Source organism: Schistocerca americana, chromosome 2, assembly GCF_021461395.2.
Source record: "Schistocerca americana isolate TAMUIC-IGC-003095 chromosome 2, iqSchAmer2.1, whole genome shotgun sequence".
NCBI classification, from domain to species: Eukaryota; Metazoa; Arthropoda; class Insecta; order Orthoptera; family Acrididae; genus Schistocerca; species Schistocerca americana.
Genome location: NC_060120.1, coordinates 1,003,616,687 through 1,003,635,196, shown reverse-complemented (window position 1 = coordinate 1,003,635,196; position 18,510 = coordinate 1,003,616,687). Strand labels below are relative to the sequence as shown.

The 18,510-nt window shown below is 43.0% G+C and overlaps 1 non-coding gene across 1 annotated transcript; it reads left to right on the top strand.

Moving 5' to 3' along the window:
- Positions 1-833: 833 nt before the first annotated feature.
- On the top strand, positions 834-906 carry Trnaa-cgc. Its single transcript has one exon. It is a non-coding gene; the product is annotated as a tRNA-Ala (tRNA).
- The last annotated feature ends 17,604 nt before the right edge of the window (positions 907-18,510 follow it).

Genomic DNA, 18,510 nt, shown 5'->3' with positions numbered 1-18,510 from the left:
ACGTGGTGTTATAGTCGGCGCACGAGCGATGGGACGCAGCATCTCCGAGGTATCGATGAAGAGGGGATTTCCGGGTACGACCATGTCATAAGTGTGCCGTGAATATCAGGAATCCGGCAAAACATCAGATCTCCGACATCGCTGCTGCCGGTAAAAGATCCTCCAAGTACGGGACCAACGACGTCTGAGGGGTATCGTTCAACGTGACAGAAGTGCAACCCTTCCGCAAACTGCTGCAGATTTCAATGCTGGGCCATCAACAAGTGTCAGCGTGCTAACCATTCAACGATACATCATCGATATGGGCTTTTGGAACCGGACGCCCTCTCTTGTACCCTTGATGACGATACGACACAAAGCTTTACGCCTTGTCTGGGCCTGTAAACAAATGTGTGTGTGTGAAATCTCATGGGACTTAACCGCTAAGGTCATCAGTCTCTAAGCTTACACACTACTTAACCTAAATTATCCGAAGGACAAACACATACACCCATGCCCGAGGGAGAACTCGAACCTCTGCCGGGACCAGCCGCCCAGTCCATGACTGCAGCGCCCTAGACCGCTCGGGTAATCCCGCGCGGCAGGCCCGTCAACACCGACACTGGTCTGTTGATGACTGGAAACATGTTGCCTGATCGGATGAGTCTCGTTTCAAACTGTATCGGGCGGATAGACGTGTTTGGGTATTGAGACAACTTCATGAATCTATAGGCCCTGCTTGTCAGCAGGGGACTGGTCAAGCTGGTGGAGTCTTTGTGATGGTGTGCGGCCTGTGCAGCTGGAGTTATGTGGGACCCCTGATACGTCTAGACACGACTCAGACAGGTGAACCGAGCGAGGTGGTGCAGTGGTTAGCACACTGGACTCGCATTCGGGAGGACGACGGTTCAATCCCGTCTCCGGCCATCCTGATTTAGGTTTTCCGTGATTTCCCTAAATCGCTTCAGGCAAATGCCGGGATGGTTCCTTTGAAAGGGCACGGCCGATTTCCTTCCCCATCCTTCCCTCACCCGAGCCTGCGCTCCGTCTCTAATGACCTCGTTGTCGACGGGACGTTAAACACTACTCTCCTCCTCTCCAGACAGGTGACACGTACGTAAACATCCAGTTTAATTACCTGCATCCATCCATGTCCATTGTACTTTCCAACGGACTTCGGCAATTCCAGCAGGACAATCCGACACCCCATACTTCCAGATTTGCTGCAGAGTAGCTCCAGGAACACTCTTGAGTTTCAACACTTCCGCTGCCCATCAAACTCCCAACACATGAACATTATTGAGCATATCTGAGATGCCTTGCAATGTGCTGTTCAGAAGAGATTTCCACCCCCACGTACTCTTACGGATTTATGGACAGGCCTGCAGGATTCATGCTGTCAATTTCCTCCAGCACTGCTTCAGACATTAGTCGAGTCCATACCACGTCGTGTTGTGGCACTTCTGCGTGGTCGGCGGGGCCCTACTCGACAACAGGCAGGTGTACCAGTTTCTTTGGCTCTTCAGTGTAGATGACGATGAGATGAAAGATATTATACTGCGAGAAGAAATTGAAAGAGCACTGAAAGACCTAAGTCGAACAAGGTCCCAGAGTAGACGACAGGCCGGCCGCTGTGGCCGAGCGGTTCTAGGCGCTTCAGTCCGGAACCACGCGGCTGCTACGGTCGCAGGTTCGAACCCTGCCTCGGGCATGGATGTGTGTGATGTCCTTAGGTTAGTTAGGTTTAAGTAGTTCTCAGTTCTACGGGACTGATGACCTCAGATGTTAAGTCCCATAATGCTCAGACCCATTTGAACCATTTGAGTAGACGACATTCCGTCAGAACTACTGAGCGGTTCCTGATATAGGATAAAAATATGCCACTGAACAGCTTAACAAACTAAATAGCGTTCATGAGGGAAATCTTGAAAGTTCGTTGCGGTCGTCGCATCATAAAACTCGGTATGTTTTGTGTTGTGTTACGAACGAAGCCATCTGCCGGAAGCATAACATTTCCGTCAGAACTACTTATGGCCTTGGGAGAGCCAGCCATGGAAAAACTCTTCCACCTGGTATGCAAGATGTTTGAGACAGGCGAAATATACTCCGAGTTCAAGAAGATTGTAATTCCAGTTCCAAAGAAAGCAGTTGCTAACAGGTGTGAAAAGTACCGAATTATCAGTTTAATAAATAATGCTTGCAAAATACTAACACGAATTCTGGCAGAAGATCAGTTTGGATTCCAGTGAAATGTAGGAACACCTGAGGCAATACCGATCCTACGAATTATCTTACAATTAGAAGGTAAGTTAAAGAATGGCAAACCTACATTCATAACGTTTGTAGACTTAGAGCAAAACTTTTAACAATGTTGACTGGAATATTGTCTTTGAAATTCTGAAGGTAGCAGGGTAAAATACAGGGAGCGAAAGGCTATTTACAACTTTGTACACAAACGAAAAGGCAGTTATATGAGTTGAAAGGTATGAAAGGGATGTAGTGGTTTAGAAGGGAGTGACACAGGTTTGTAGCTTATCCCCGACTTTATTCAATCTGTGCGTTGAACAAGCAGTGAAGGAAACCAAAGAATAATTTGGAGTAAGAACTAAAGTTTACGGAGAAGAAATAAAAACTTCGAGGTTTGCCGACGACAGAGACAGCAAAGGACTTAGAAGAGCAGTTGAAAGGAACGGACAGTGTCTTGAAAGGAGGAAATAAGACGAACATCAATAAAAGCAAAACAAGAATAATTGATTATAGTCGAATTAAATCAGATGATGCTGAGGGATTTAGATTAGGAAATGAAACATTTACAGTAGTAAATGAGTTTTGCGCTTCAGGCAGCAAAATAACTGATGATGGCCGAAGCAGAGAGGATATAAAATGTGGACGGGCAATGGCAAGAAAACTTTTAGGAAGTCGTTTCTGAAGGTATTTATCAAGAGTGACATGCACTATCAACAGTTTAGTCAAGAAGGGACCAGAAGCTTTTGAAATATGATGTTACAGAAGAATGCTGAAGATTAGATAGGTAGATCACGTAACTAATGAGGAGGTGCTGAATTGGGGAGAATAGAAATTTATGGTACAGCTCGACTAAAAGAAGGGATCGGTTGATAGGACACATTCTGATATATATAGCGATCACCAATTTAGTATTGGAGGGAAGTGTGAGGGTTAAAAATTGTAGAGGGATAGCAAGAGAGGAATACATTAAGCAAAGTCAGAAGGATGTAGGTTGCAGTAATTATTCGGAGATGAAGAGGCTTGCGAGGATAGAGTGACACGGAGAGCTGCAAAAAAAATCAGTCTTCGAACTGAAGACCACAACGACAACATTATCCTAAGCAGTTCATGTGACTTGTTTAGAACATGCTCCTCACCGGTTGGCAGAGGAAATTAGAGCAACTTTTCCAGAAGTAAAGCCTTAATTTTCTCCGTGAAAAAAGAGTTTGTGAAAGCGCCATCAAGAGTGAAATTATTTACTGATATGATGCAAGATACTCGTTTATTCCCAGAGCCAAATTAGTGTTTTGTTAGACCTATTTTAGGAAACTACCAGTTGTAATCATACGCTTGGAAGAAAAATGGGTGCTTTTATTTTCTGTACTCCAGGTACACGAAACAGATGTCGCCGGAGACATACCACGAGCAATAGGAAAGTGTCCCTGTAACAAAATCGAGAAAACTGAAGCAAGGAGTGGAGGGTTAACGATGCCTTGGGATGCGAGGAGTATCTGAATAACAATTTAATGATTTTCTGGAAGTGATATAGCTTTTTTTCGATACTGTCTTGCGACGTCGCGTGGAGTAGGGATATCTTTCTCTTCACATAAAAAACATTTTAAGTGACATGACACTGTGAAAGATATTTGTTTATTCCAATAAAAATATCTAATGCTTAAACAGATAAATAGACAGAGAGAGAGAGAGCAAATAAACATTAACTTTGTTTGTGAGTTCAAGAATAAATTTATAATTTCATTATTTCATCAAGCTTAATAAATATGAGAAAGTTGAAATAATATATTTAATTTTTTATGCATATTTTAAAGTTTTTAGAGCATATTTACCAGATTCTTGGTGCATAGATGCAAGCGTATATTCATATTTTATAGTGCATATAAATCCGAGCTTAACTAACTACAGATAAATTACCTGTCATGTTCCTCTTCCGTGAACTCAACAAATGTAACACGGTGAGTTTCATCTTCTGCCACGATGTAATGACGTAGTTTACTAGACTCCCCCTCCCCTCACCCCACATGCAGCTCACAGAGATTACTAGATATTCAAGGGTACTTCGTGCCACCAATCAAGTATGATAAATGTCGTCCAAGTTTTGTGACCAGATTGGAAATTTTCCTTATCGATAAACACAGTGCTTTTGCCAGTCCTGTCGGCCACTTGACATTTTTTTCTCCCAAAATCAAGGGCATTGATGTATAGAAATTTATCGATATTTTTATCATTGCAACACTGGAGTCTCAAATCTCGTCTAGGAGCCAGATCTGGACTGTTGGTGCACAATTATCTGCGAGTGATTCTCGATAAAGGTTAAGAAAGGAAATGACGATGAACAGTTCGCTTTCAAGCCAGTAATACATTCACCCACTGGAAAAAGACAGGTGGGGAGATTCATTAAAAATTAAAAAGAAACTGGATCTGAAATGCAGACTGCCTTGGGACTACCTACGAGGATGCAACAAAGCTATAGTATTGTTTGGTTTAACTTAGTATTTTTAAATTTTTTAAAAGGAAAGCGAAGAAAATAATTTGTTTTGCATTTCACGTCTAGTTTTATTATGCATACAGTTTAGTTAACAAAAATCTGGACAAATCACTTTCGTCTACAAGAGTTTTGAACAACTCACATATACACTCCTGGAAATGGAAAAAAGAACACATTGACACCGGTGTGTCAGACCCACCATACTTGCTCCGGACACTGCGAGAGGGCTGTACAAGCAATGATCACACGCACGGCACAGCGGACACACCAGGAACCGCGGTGTTGGCCGTCGAATGGCGCTAGCTGCGCAGCATTTGTGCACCGCCGCCGTCAGTGTCAGCCAGTTTGCCGTGGCATACGGAGCTCCATCGCAGTCTTTAACACTGGTAGCATGCCGCGACAGCGTGGACGTGAACCGTATGTGCAGTTGACGGACTTCGAGCGAGGGCGTATAGTGGGCATGCGGGAGGCCGGGTGGACGTACCGCCGAATTGCTCAACACGTGGGGCGTGAGGTCTCCACAGTACATCGATGTTGTCGCCAGTGGTCGGCGGAAGGTGCACGTGCCCGTCGACCTGGGACCGGACCGCAGCGACGCACGGATGCACGCCAAGACCGTAGGATCCTACGCAGTGCCGTAGGGGACCGCACCGCCACTTCCCAGCAAATTAGGGACACTGTTGCTCCTGGGGTATCGGCGAGGACCATTCGCAACCGTCTCCATGAAGCTGGGCTACGGTCCCGCACACCGTTAGGCCGTCTTCCGCTCACGCCTCAACATCGTGCAGCCCGCCTCCAGTGGTGTCGCGACAGGCGTGAATGGAGGGACGAATGGAGACGTGTCGTCTTCAGCGATGAGAGTCGCTTCTGCCTTGGTGCCAATGATGGTCGTATGCGTGTTTGGCGCCGTGCAGGTGAGCGCCACAATCAGGACTGCATACGACCGAGGCACACAGGGCCAACACCCGGCATCATGGTGTGGGGAGCGATCTCCTACACTGGCCGTACACCACTGGTGATCGTCGAGGGGACACTGAATAGTGCACGGTACATCCAAACCGTCATCGAACCCATCGTTCTACCATTCCTAGACCGGCAAGGGAACTTGCTGTTCCAACAGGACAATGAACGTCCGCATGTATCCCGTGCCACCCAACGTGCTCTAGAAGGTATAAGTCAACTACCCTGGCCAGCAAGATCTCCGGATCTGTCCCCCATTGAGCATGTTTGGGACTGGATGAAGCGTCGTCTCACGCGGTCTGCACGTCCAGCACGAACGCTGGTCCAACTGAGGCGCCAGGTGGAAATGGCATGGCAAGCCGTTCCACAGGACTACATCCAGCATCTCTACGATCGTCTCCATGGGAGAATAGCAGCCTCCATTGCTGCGAAAGGTGGATATACACTGTACTAGTGCCGACATTGTGCATGCTCTGTTGCCTGTGTCTATGTGCCTGTGGTTCTGTCAGTGTGATCATGTGATGTATCTGACCCCAGGAATGTGTCAATAAAGTTTCTCCTTCCTGGGACAATGAATTCACGGTGTTCTTATTTCAATTTCCAGGAGTGTATAATTAACATAACTTTCACATGTGGACTTTCTTATAATATGCAATGAAAGGCTTTTAGTAAAACGATAGTTGATGATAAAGTGGCGTAAGTGTGAGGCTACATAATCTGAAGGCACAGGGTTCATTTCTCAGTCAGTCCTATGACTGTTGCCTAGTATTGATTTGTGTACAAGAATAGTGCCAAGTTACTTCTTGGTATCGAGTTTAAGTTAACGTAGGTACCCCTATAGCTATATGGATAAGTCAGTTTACAGATAAGAGAAAAGCAAAGGAACACCACTTTCTATAGGACCATGCCAAGAAAAGCTCCAATCTTTGCGCTGAAAACTGGTTTATCGTTTATTGAGTACGATGCTCCATTCTGCTCCGATGGCACAACGCCTGCTACAGCCTGTGAAGGAGTGAAGATTAGGTTTTAATGTCCCGTCAGCGACGAGGAAATTAGAGACGGAGAACAAACTCGGGTTGGGGTTGCACGGGGAGGATACCATCCCCATCAATGGGAAGATAGAGAATAGAAGTGCCGCCCTCTAGAATGCGAGTGCAGCGTCTTAACCACTGCCCCATCTCGTTCGCTTACAGTCCATTAGATGGCACTGTGGTGTTTAGCGTGATCTTGGCTGTTAATAGAGGTGTAAAGCTACCGTAAGTAAGCGTAGGCTGCAGCAGCTTTCTTGGAGCGTAGATTACTTAAGGTTGTAACTACGTTAGCTGTATGTTTGTACCTGATTTCGATTGCTTGGGTTTGCGTGTGCCATCATTCTCTCACTAGCTTCCCCCAGAAACTCGCGGTGGTGAACCCTTTAGAAACTGAGCGAGGATATATGAACGGCCATGTAACGTACCGCTTCAACACTTCGTTTCTGTTATTCATAAACAACTTTCGCACTGATCAGTAATAACAGGAAAATCTCCCCTTTCATCATCATGAAGAATGTTCTATTGACTACAGACTAACAACAATAATTATCTGGATTCTTTTATATTTGTGCATGTAAACCGTACTTGATCAGAAGTAACTGCTTTGGTTACATCAATGTGCAGAAGTAACGCTATGAAGTTACTTGTATTGCTCATAATATGCGTCCTATGATTTGTACGACCCGTGGCCTATGGTTAGCGTCTTTGATTAGTAATCAAAACGTCATCGGTCCCCGGTTCAAAACCTGCTACCGCTTAAATTTTGATCAATAATCAGCACTGGCAGCCGAAGGCTTCCGGCATAAAAGTCACCCTTATTCTGCCAACGTCCCCGTCAAAGCGGGCGGAGGAGCAGGCAGAGATTCAGGGCACTCTCTTGTCCTTGGGGTGGGAAACTGCCCCTAAAGGCGGAAGATTAGGAATGATCAACGGCATGAGGATGCAGAAGGTAATGGAAACCATTGCATTAAAGACACATACCGTGTATCCACAGGACATGATGATCTCTCCATTGGCAAAAGATTCCGGAATGGTCCCCCATTCGTATCTCCGGGAGATGATAGCCAAGGGGAAGGTGACCATGAGAAAAAGATTGCGAAAGGATAACGTTGTACGACCCGGGGCGTGGAATGACAGAAGCTTGAACGTTGTAGAGAAGCTAGAAAATCTGAAAAGGGAAATGCAAAGGCTCAGTCTAGATACAGTAGGGGTCAGTGATTCGAAAATGAAAGAAGACGAGAATATCTGGTGGGATGAGTACAGTATAATATCAAATGGTATAATAGGAGTAGGATTCGTAACGAATAGGAAGGTAGGGCAGAGAGTGAGTTACTAAGAAAGGTTCAATGATAGGGCTGTTCTTATCTGAGTCGACAGCAAACAAACACCGACAACAATGGTTCAGATACACATGCCGACGACGCAAGCGAAAGATTAAGGGATAGAGAAAGTATGTGACGATACTGTAAAGGTAATGCAGTACGTAAAAGGAGATGAGGGGAAGGAGTAGAAGGAAAGGCTACAGGAGAGTATGGGCTTGGAACAAGGAATGAGAGAGGAGAACGATTAATTGAGTTCTGCAGTAAATTTGAGCTAGTAATAGCGAACACTCTGTTCAAGAATCACAAGAGGAGGAGGTATACTAGGAAAAGGGCAGGTGACACGAGAAGATTTCAGTTAGATTACATCATGGCCAGGCAGAAATTGCGAAATCAGATTTTGGTTTGTAAGGCTCACCCAAGAGCAGATATAGACTCATATCACAATATAGCAGCGATGAAGAGCAGACTGAAGTTTAAGAGATTAGTCAGGAAGAATCAATATGCAAAGAAGTGGGATGCAGAATGAAAAGATACGCTTGAAGTTCTGTTAGGTGCTACAGTGGAACAGAATAGGACATCTCTAAAAAGAGCAATTAGAGAAGTTGGAAAGAAAAACATAGGTACAAAGAAGATATCTGCCAACAAAACATGGGTAACAGAAGAAATACTTCGGTTGATCGGCGAAAGAAGGAAGTACAAAAATGTTCAACGAAATTGAGGAATACAGAAATACATGTCACTGAAGAATCAAATAAATAGGAAGTGCAGGGAAGTTAAGACGAAATGGCTGCATGAAAAAAGTGAAAACATCGGAAAACATGTGACTGCCGGAAGGACTGACTTAGCATATAGGAAAGTCAAAACGACCTTCGGTGAAATTAAAAGCTAGGGTGGTAACATTAAGTTCAAAATGGTTCAAATGGCTCTGAGCACTATGGGACTTAACTGCTAAGGTCATCAGTCCCCTAGGACTTAGAACTACTTAAACCTAACTAACCTAAGGACATCACACACATCCATGCCCGAGGCAGGATTCGAACCTGCGACCGTAGCGGTCACGCGGTTCCAGACTTTAGCGCCTAGAACCGCTCGGCCACGCCGGTCGGCTAACATTAAGTGTGCGAGGGAAATTCCACTATTATATGCGGAGGAGAGAGCGGATAGGTGGAAAGAGTACATTGAATACCTCTATGAGGGGGAAGATTTGTCTGATGTGATGTGACAGAAGAAGAAACAGGAGTCGATTTAGAAGAGATAGGGGATCCAGTATTAGAATCAGAATTTAAAAGAGCTTTAGAGGACTTAATATCAAGTAAGGCAGAAGGGATAGATAACGTCCTATCAGAATTTCTAAAATCATTGGGGGAAGTGGCAACAAAACGACCATTCACGTTGGTGTGTAGAATGTATGAGTCTGGCGACATACCATCTGACTTTCGGAAAAGGATCATCCACACAATTCCGAAGAAGGCAAGTGCTGAGAAGTGCGAGAACTATCGCACAATCAGCTTAACTGCTCATGCATCCAAGTTGCTTACAAGAATAATAAACAGAAGAATGGAAAAGAAAATTGAGAATAGGCTAGATGACGATCAGTTTGGCTTTGGGAAAAGTAAAGGGACGAGAGAGGCAATTCTCACGTTTCGGTTAATAATGGAAGCAAGACTAAAGAAAAATCAAGACACGTTCATAGGATTTTTCGACGTGGAAAAATCGTTCGACAATGTAAAATGGTGCAAGATGTTCGAAATCCTGAGACAAATAGGAGCGAGCTGCACGAAGAGACGGGTAATACACAATATGTAAAAGAGCCAAGAGGGAATAATAAGAGTGGACGACCAAGAACGAAGTGCTCGGACTAAAAAGAGTGTAAGACAGGTGTGTAGTCCTTCGCCACTACTGTTCAGTCTGTACATTGAAGAGGCAATGATGGAAGTAAAAGAAAGATCCAGGAGTGGAATTAAAATTCAAGGTGAAACGAAATTAGTGATAAGATTCGCTGATGACATTGCTGTCCTGAGTGAAAGAGAAGAATAATTACACGATATGCTGAATGGAATGAACAATCTGATGAGTACAGAATATGGATTGAGAGTAAATCGAAGAAAGACGAAAGCAATGAGATATAACAGAAATGAGAATAGCAACAAACTTAACATCAGGGTTGATGGTCACGAAGGAGATGAAGTTCAGGAATTCTACTACCTGAGTAGCAAAATAACCAATGACGGATGGAGCAAGGAGGACATCAAAATCAAACTAGCTATGGCAAAAAGGGCATTCCTGGCCAAGAGAAGTCTACTAATATCAAATATCGGCCTTAATTTGAGGAAGAAATATCTGTTAATGTACGTCTGGAGTACAGCATTGTATGGTAGTGAAACATGGACTGTGGGAAAACCGGAACCGAAGAGAATCGAAGCATTTGAGATGTAGTGCTACAGACGAATGCTGAAAATCAGGTGGATTGCTGAGGTAAGGAATGAGGAAGTTCTGCGCAGAATCGGAAAGGAAAGGAATGTGTGGAAAACACTGACAAGGGGAAGAGACAAGATGATAGGACATCAGCTAAGACATGAGAGAATGACTTCCCTGGTACTAGAGGGAGCTGTAGAGGGCAAAAACTATAGAGGAAGACAGAGACTGGAATACGTCAAGCAAATAATTGGCGACGTAGGTTCCAAGTGCTGCTCTGAGATGAAGAGGTTGGCACAGGAGAGCAATTCATGGCGATTAACAATGTACGATATGCAGTTCTAATTATATGCAAAACAAACAAAAAAACAAAGATACATCATCAGTTCCCAGTTTCTCTCTCACACATTCATTTATGTTTCGTTCGCTACCAAAAGCTACCAATACCACGGGCAATCCTTCCATTTACTATGTCATTTATGTAGTGAACGAGAACTACCGAAGGGTGGTGTTATGAACGGTTAAGCAAGGTTTACCTCTCTCCCAACTCATTTAAATGAAGAGTCTTTTGTTACACAGTTCATCCAGTTGTTGATATACAGTTCGTACTGTAGTTTTCCTTGCACATCGAAGAACCAATAGAGCGTCGAAAGAAATTTTCAGAATAGGAAGATACGTTCAAATGTCAATGCGTATCATATCATTGTATAGCTTCCAGACAACACAGTCCTTAAGCAATGGAGTATGGAATGGTTAGAAGAATTTTAAATGAACAGAGCAAGGTACTTATTACAGAATTTGAATCAATAACAATAAAAAAATAGACGAAAGGGGCAACCTAAAGGAGAATAATGACCTGGTCGCGTGATAACTAGGAAAGACACAGCAGGAAAAGAAAGAGAATTTTAATGTCTGTACAGCAAGTAGCTATCAGAAGCAGGTAGGTACTGAGTTTCCTCTGGGTGGATGATTAATGGCGAGCTTTCGGGTGTTCACCCGAGTTTATGTTTCCATCTCCTGCACATATTCCGGCGACCGACCCTGCTGTCTTTTTCGCATGTGGCGAGTTTTCTGTTATGTTTACGCGCTGCCTGTACTTCAACCCGTCTGTGAACTATATAAGAGTTCGGCTCCCGACGTTAGGGATGGCAGTTATCACTGAAACAACCGATTTTCGGTTATACTGGCTTTTTTCATCCCCAGTTTAATCTGACAGTTACAACCACTCAAAGCAATCCGTTTCTAAAATAGCCTATTTTCGGTTTTTTACTGCTATTATTTCCAGTAATAAACGCAGGCATCGAAAAAAGATACAAAAATTCTAAAACTCTCTCAGATTTATGCATTATGTTTCAAGACATGTAGACTCAAAATATAGAATAAAATGGGTAAATAATAGAAGACCTCGTGCATCTAATTTTCGCTGCTTTTCTGCAAAAGTGATGAGGGGTTGAATATTACAAAAAAATCACCAGTTTCTAATTTTTTGAGGCTCTATTACAAAATCATGTTTTAATCGAGTGTCGAACGTCTGTGTGTGCGTTACGGATGGTGAGTGCTAAAATGTGAAAACTGTCGTTGGAGAACTCTGCTTTTTAGTTGTTCGATTCCAAGGGCTACAAACAGATAAAGGAACATTATGTAGACACAGACGGCAAATCAGATAGTTTTCATTTTTATTATAAACTATGAACGAATTATTAAGTCTTTAATCAATTACTGTTGCCTTAATTTCCCTTCTCTTGCAATATTTCTTAGAAATGTAGACAAATATTGATATTTTAAGGAAATTTTGTAGCGTTCTTGAAACGTGGGACTTAGGGAAAGCAGGAAATGTGTGGACGGGGCCTAATCAGTTACAGCTGGTTGCATAGAAACACATACACTTTATTAAAAAAAAAACTCTCAACAATCATTTTTAAAGATTTTACTACACTGGCGGCTGAAAGCCTTATTAGAAGAATTGCAAGTTATTGTCGGCTGAAGGCCGCAAGCATTGTTACCAACAATCAACGGCTGAAGGCCTGATTAAGAAGGTTCAAAATTATTCGTCTGCTGAAGGCCAGAAGCAATTTCAAAAATACACAACAGCTCAAGGCCTGAATTACAAATAAGGTGGACAATTACACTTCAAAAATACTAAACCCCTTTTTAATAATCTTAATAACTTGTAACAAGCTATAGTGAAGGCCTTTAGGCCTCACTAAAACAGGATTGAAAATTATTTGTCGTCTGAAGGCCACAAGCAATGTTACAAACAATTAACGGAGGATTCAAACTTATTGGAGAGTGAAGGCCACAAGCAATTTTCAGAATACTCAACGGTTGAAGGCCTGAATTACAAGCAAGTTAGGCAGTTGCATGTATAAATACTAAAACCTTTCTAAAACAATCTTAACGAACTGTTGTAACAGGCTATAGTGACGGCTGCAGGCCTTATTAAGAGAAAATTGAAAATAATTTGTCGGCTTAAGGCCACAAGCAGTGTTACAAACAATTAACGGCTGAAGGCCGGAATTACAAGTGGGGAAGGCAAAAACATGTTGAAACTTTAGGGTAAATTTTAAACAAGTATGACAACTTGTCCAAATACGACGGAGTGATCCACAGACAGGGCCCCCTAGATCGACCTGAGGAAAGTGACTACAGCTGTGTGTGTAAGCAGTGAGACAGGCAGCGAAGAGTTGTACTCATGTAACAGGATGGAAACTCACACTAGAGGTACCGTAAGTGCCGACCAACCGACTAATCAATCCGCCTAACGTTCGATCACCGGGACAACGATGGAATATTTTTTGGCGAGGGCGAAGAGACGGTCAGCACCACGTCTTCAGAAACACACCTAAGGCCGAAGGAAACACTAGAACCAAGGTAGACCTCCCAAAACATATGCGCAGTAAAATTCAAGATGCTGTCGAACTACACGACGTGGCGGACAGTATCAACACGACGACGAAAGGTACAGTCTTAGACAATAAAACTGACCGCCGGCCGGCCGCCACAGAGACTAAGTCCGAGTCATTTACTTAAGGTGGCCAATAAAACTGACCACCCCTGACAACTCTAAGTCCGGCCATATGATCTGGCAACACTGTAAGATGCGGAAGTATTAGGAGGAAGTGTTGTCTACTTCCGAGACGTTGTCGGACTGTGAGAGCCCGTGGTCTACTGGCAAGTGTCGTGCGTTCTAAACTTATAGTCGCCCGTTCGCGTCCACCTGTATTTTTTTTTTTTTTACCACATTTCGGTCTAAAGTTATGAGTCTGACTGAACATCGAAGATAATTCGCTTAACATTCTACCCACCAGCAATAACAAATATTCCAGCAACAATTCCGCAGGACAGCGCGTGGCTGCGTCGCGATCATAACAGCTTACGCTCGAGCGTTTCCACGCGCTGCAGCGGCTACCGGCCACCGGCCAGACGCCACCGCCGCCTGAAATCCGGCGCCGCCCATGTGAACGAGGCGCCACGCTGTCAGTGTATGTATCAACTGTCATTTTCGAATTTGAAGTTCTAGTTATCATCTTGCAGTTAAGCATTGGATTTTGCATACTCGAAAATCATGAACTACAGTTAAGCATTGTAAAATTGAGTCGCAAGTGGAAAAAGGTGTAACATCTGCAACACAACGTTTACTTTTGGTATAACAGAGGCATGAATGCAGAGGAGGCAGCTAGAAAGATTTGAATTGTGTGTGGAGCGAGTGCTTTTGGGAAAAATACGCCAGAAAAAGATATTCTTGTTTCAACAAAGATCGTTCTGGCATGAATGATTTTTCACATTAAGGAAGTCTCGACTACTGATATATGTGATAGATTACCATTTTACCATCAAGCGACATTTGCATTCAACAGGCAAAGTTCAGAAGTCTGGTGTAGGAGTACTGCATGCTCTAACTCGAAACAACAAACATCAACGGAGTGACTATTATTGAACGTCATCAGGTCGCTCATTGAGCATTCGTATGCAGTACTGTTACTGGCGACGTGTTATGATGCCTTTATCGTTAACTTCCTAAGAAGTAATGAAAGGTTGAGCCCCACCAAAAGACATAAACTCGAGCAAAGAGTAGTGTGAACATAATATTTTACATCTGATAGTTCCAAAAGTGTGTTTTGGGCTACGAATTCTGCCCCAAGGGCTGTATGCAACACAGCTGGAATTTGTTGGCAACAACTGAGACACCTTTCGGTCTCAGTGTAAGAAAATCGAGCAACACAACTACATCACCTGTCACACTACATGATGACGCACTGTGTTGATTTGAGAAACAAAACTATCCAGGACATTGATAGGAAAGTCGTCTCTCAGGCACTTGTATTAATAGAGAAGTCCTCTCTCAAACGTCCCTCTCGTCATATATTCGTAAAATTTTACCTTTTCCGCTCTTGATCGGTCAACCGTCAAGGCAATTCATTTCTAGACGAAAATACTCTTAGAAATACTCTGGTATAATGATATTGTTGGAACCAGTAGGTTTCTACTGGCGTAGAATTTGTAAACAACTTTAGCATTGTCAGATCGTTTTAGATATCTTGAAAGAAAATACTGCTGCTGATTAATTTCTCTTTGATGATTACTGGTGCGTTTAGTAAACTAATGGAAAATGCAATTAAAATATTCACTGTACTAACACAAATTACATTCAGCTTACTACAGAAGCATCACGACGGCAGTCTATCTTAGTAAACCATTAAGTGTCTGTAAGACGATTGAGCCTATTTTAACACGAATTAGTAGGATATTACCGACTTTTGACTTTGAAAAGGTCTGTATTTACTTAATTTCCGGTATCATTCGCAATTATTATGAAAATGTGGCATTTCATAGATATAATTATGTATTCACAACAACAAAAAATATGTCGGCATTATGAATTTGGCAGTACCGTAAGGTTTTCGCTCTGACACTAAGGGTTACTGAAAGTAGCAAGGCGAATTTTGCTCGAGCGTTGTCTTACGATTCCCTTATTGCGTTTGTATCTGCCTGCTTGTAGCTCTGCTACAAAAGAATTAAAAATCTGGCTTTCAGCGAGTCTCGAGAGGCGAACGAAAGCAGCTTGCACCTGGTAGCCAAACATGTTTCTTGGAAGTGGGAAGACATTCTTTTGTGGTTGAATTGTTGGCAAATGTCAGTCAGGCGTGTGCCGTTGGTCTAAGCGTTTCGGTGTGTTGAATTTGTACCAATGATTTTTATACAGGTTTTTTCTGTCCCAAGTAGAGAGTTGAAGTCTTCCATTAGTATTTTCACGTCATCTTGGTCAATTTTGCTCATAGTATTTTCGAGTGTGTTCCAGAATTTTTCGACATTTTCGGTGTTTTCCTTATTTTCGATGTTGGTGGGGGCATGTGCATTTATGAGTGTATATTTTTTATAGGGGCTCTGAATGAGCATTGTCGATGGGTGTGATTTCTTTGACAGAGTTGATGATAGATCTGTGCTCGAGGAATGCAATGCCGAAGATTGGTACGCCTTTCGCTACCTTTTGTTGTATTTTGCTCTTGAAGATGCCATGGTTTCCGTAATGCAAGTTTTAATTGTCAATTAGTCATGGTTCTTGAAGAGCAAGGATGAGAATTTTTTGTCGGTCGATTTCTTTTGTGAGATTATTTAGGTTTCTTGTTTGGATCAAGGTATCGATGTTTAGTTTTCAAATGAATGTTTTCTGCTTGTAGGGAAATTTTCCAGAGTTGTTCGATATTCTCTGCCGTGCTAACCTGGACTCCCCAGAGTGCGAAAATCCAGGTTGTGTACCACCTGGGGTAAAGTTACCTTTGCTTGCATAGTTCATGTTTTCTTGTGTTTCATTGGTTTGGCCTGGGTGATACCGGGACCGGACAGGACCAGAGGGTGTTGAAGCCTTTGGAAGCAAATATTTTCAGCCAAGCTCATTGAGCTAACATACAGTGACCAGAGTAGAGGTGATTTTCACTCAGACGTGTCTGGATTTTGGATTCAACGGATTAAGTAGCCGTTCAGGATTGTTAGTATTTGGTTCACCCCAAGTATTTGATTTCATCGGCACCACCCATATGGGGGAGGGTTTTCCCTATCGGCCACACGAGATTTTTATTATTATTATTATTGTCAGTATGTCATCAGCAAATCCGATATGGTGTACCTTCCCACCACTGAAACAGATGTGTATTGTTCGATTCAGTATTTCCATCACATAAATATGGGTTATAATTACGTTACATTGCTGGTAGTCGACATATTTCTCACTTTTTCTTAGACAGTTGCTAGCTGTTACTCCATCATAGGAATTTATGTGCGCAGCACTGTTGCAATACAGACGTTCAAATTATCCGATTTCTGTAATCTCATTGCGGTACAAGATCGTCCTAATCGGACTCAGCCAGTCAGTCTTAATGTGTATATCCGACTACGACTCTCATCATATGATAGACTGGGTAAACCACATTCTTAATCGGACTGTTGAATCCAGACCACTTATCTATGACAGGGCCTGAATTCTTAAACACTGTGGAAAATAATAATCCAATGTGCTTATTACAAATACGTTATTGAAATATAAATATATGAACTAACCAGATAACAGTTTATTTACAGGAGCAGAGCCCCATCCATCATAGAAGAGCAGTGCGTGATTGGTTTCAGGGCCAAGAGAGGATAAAGCTGTTGCCGTTTGTTCCACGATCACCGAACATCAACCAGATAGAGAATACGTGGGCAGAGGTAACAAGGTCATTGCCATGTGGACCTACAAGTGCAAGCGACCTTTGGACGAATATAGAAAACGTATGGTGGGAAGTAAACCATCACGCTACACTGTCGACGACTTAATGAAATCAATTCCCCTACGCCCTCGAGAAATCTTACGTAATGGTCGTGGGTGGGTTGGTTAAAAAAATGGCTCTGAGCACTATGGGACTTAACTACTGAGGTCATCAGTCCCCTAGAACTTAGAACTACTTAAACCTAACTAACCTAAGGACATCACACACATCCACGCCCGAGGCAGGATTGGAACCTGCGACCGTAGCGGTCGCGCTGTTCCAGACTGCAGCGCCGAGAACCGCTCGGCCACTCCGGCCGGCTGGGTTTGTTACTAAAAGTATACTCGTCCACAAAACCCATGTGGACAATTATCTGATAATAAGTCAAGCTTTGCTTTGTCGCAGCTCTTTAGCATACAACAAGTCCATTTACTTTCAGTCCCCTCCTTACAATTCTTGCAATGCAAAGTAATTGAAAAATCTCATCCACTCGACACCAACTAAGGAACTGACTGGGGCATGTGTTGTTCAACACACAGTAGTTGTCACCCTCACTGGAATCAATGATTGTTTGTGTGTGTGTGTGTGTGTGTGTGTGTGTGTGTGTATGTGTGTGTGTGTGTTTTCGTGTTAACGCACAATCCGAATCAATACTATAACATGAGAGAGACAACCAACAATAAATATTGCATCCAATATGACTGTAAAGTATTTTAATGCGATGGGAAGTTACAAACTGAATTTTTACCCAACCCACGTCCTGCATGTTACGTTAAGTAAGATGTATTAACTCCATAGCATCGTTAGCAGAGACAGTGCGCTCTTGTTGTCGCGGCTCGCGACTAGTGCAGCGATTAGCAGTGCCCAATGCCGCCGCGATTTGTTTATGTTGGCTGAGCGTGGACACTGCAGCACACGCTTCGCCCTAATCAGAAAGAAATCACCTTGGCTCTGGCTGCAGTGAGCGGATATCACTGCCTGCGTGTTCTTATAGTAACCAACGTGAGACTCTACTCACAGGTACCATGGAGCAATTGCAACGGGTATCATGTCATTAGTCATCAGAATATTAACCAGTGATGAAATGTCCACTCTATTTGAATCCCAAGAAAATAGGAACCTTCTCACAAAGGAATGTGAGGTGATATCAAAATTCATCCAACATACAAAAATTAACTGCCGGGCTTTCATGTATGCAGTAGCAGCACACAAGGAAATATTATGTCTTGGAAGCGTATATTTCATTTCCCCTTCTCATATCAACGCCCTTGTTTTAATATGAAGTGAGAAAATAAACACGGAAAACTAAAGTTCATGAGAAGCATTTA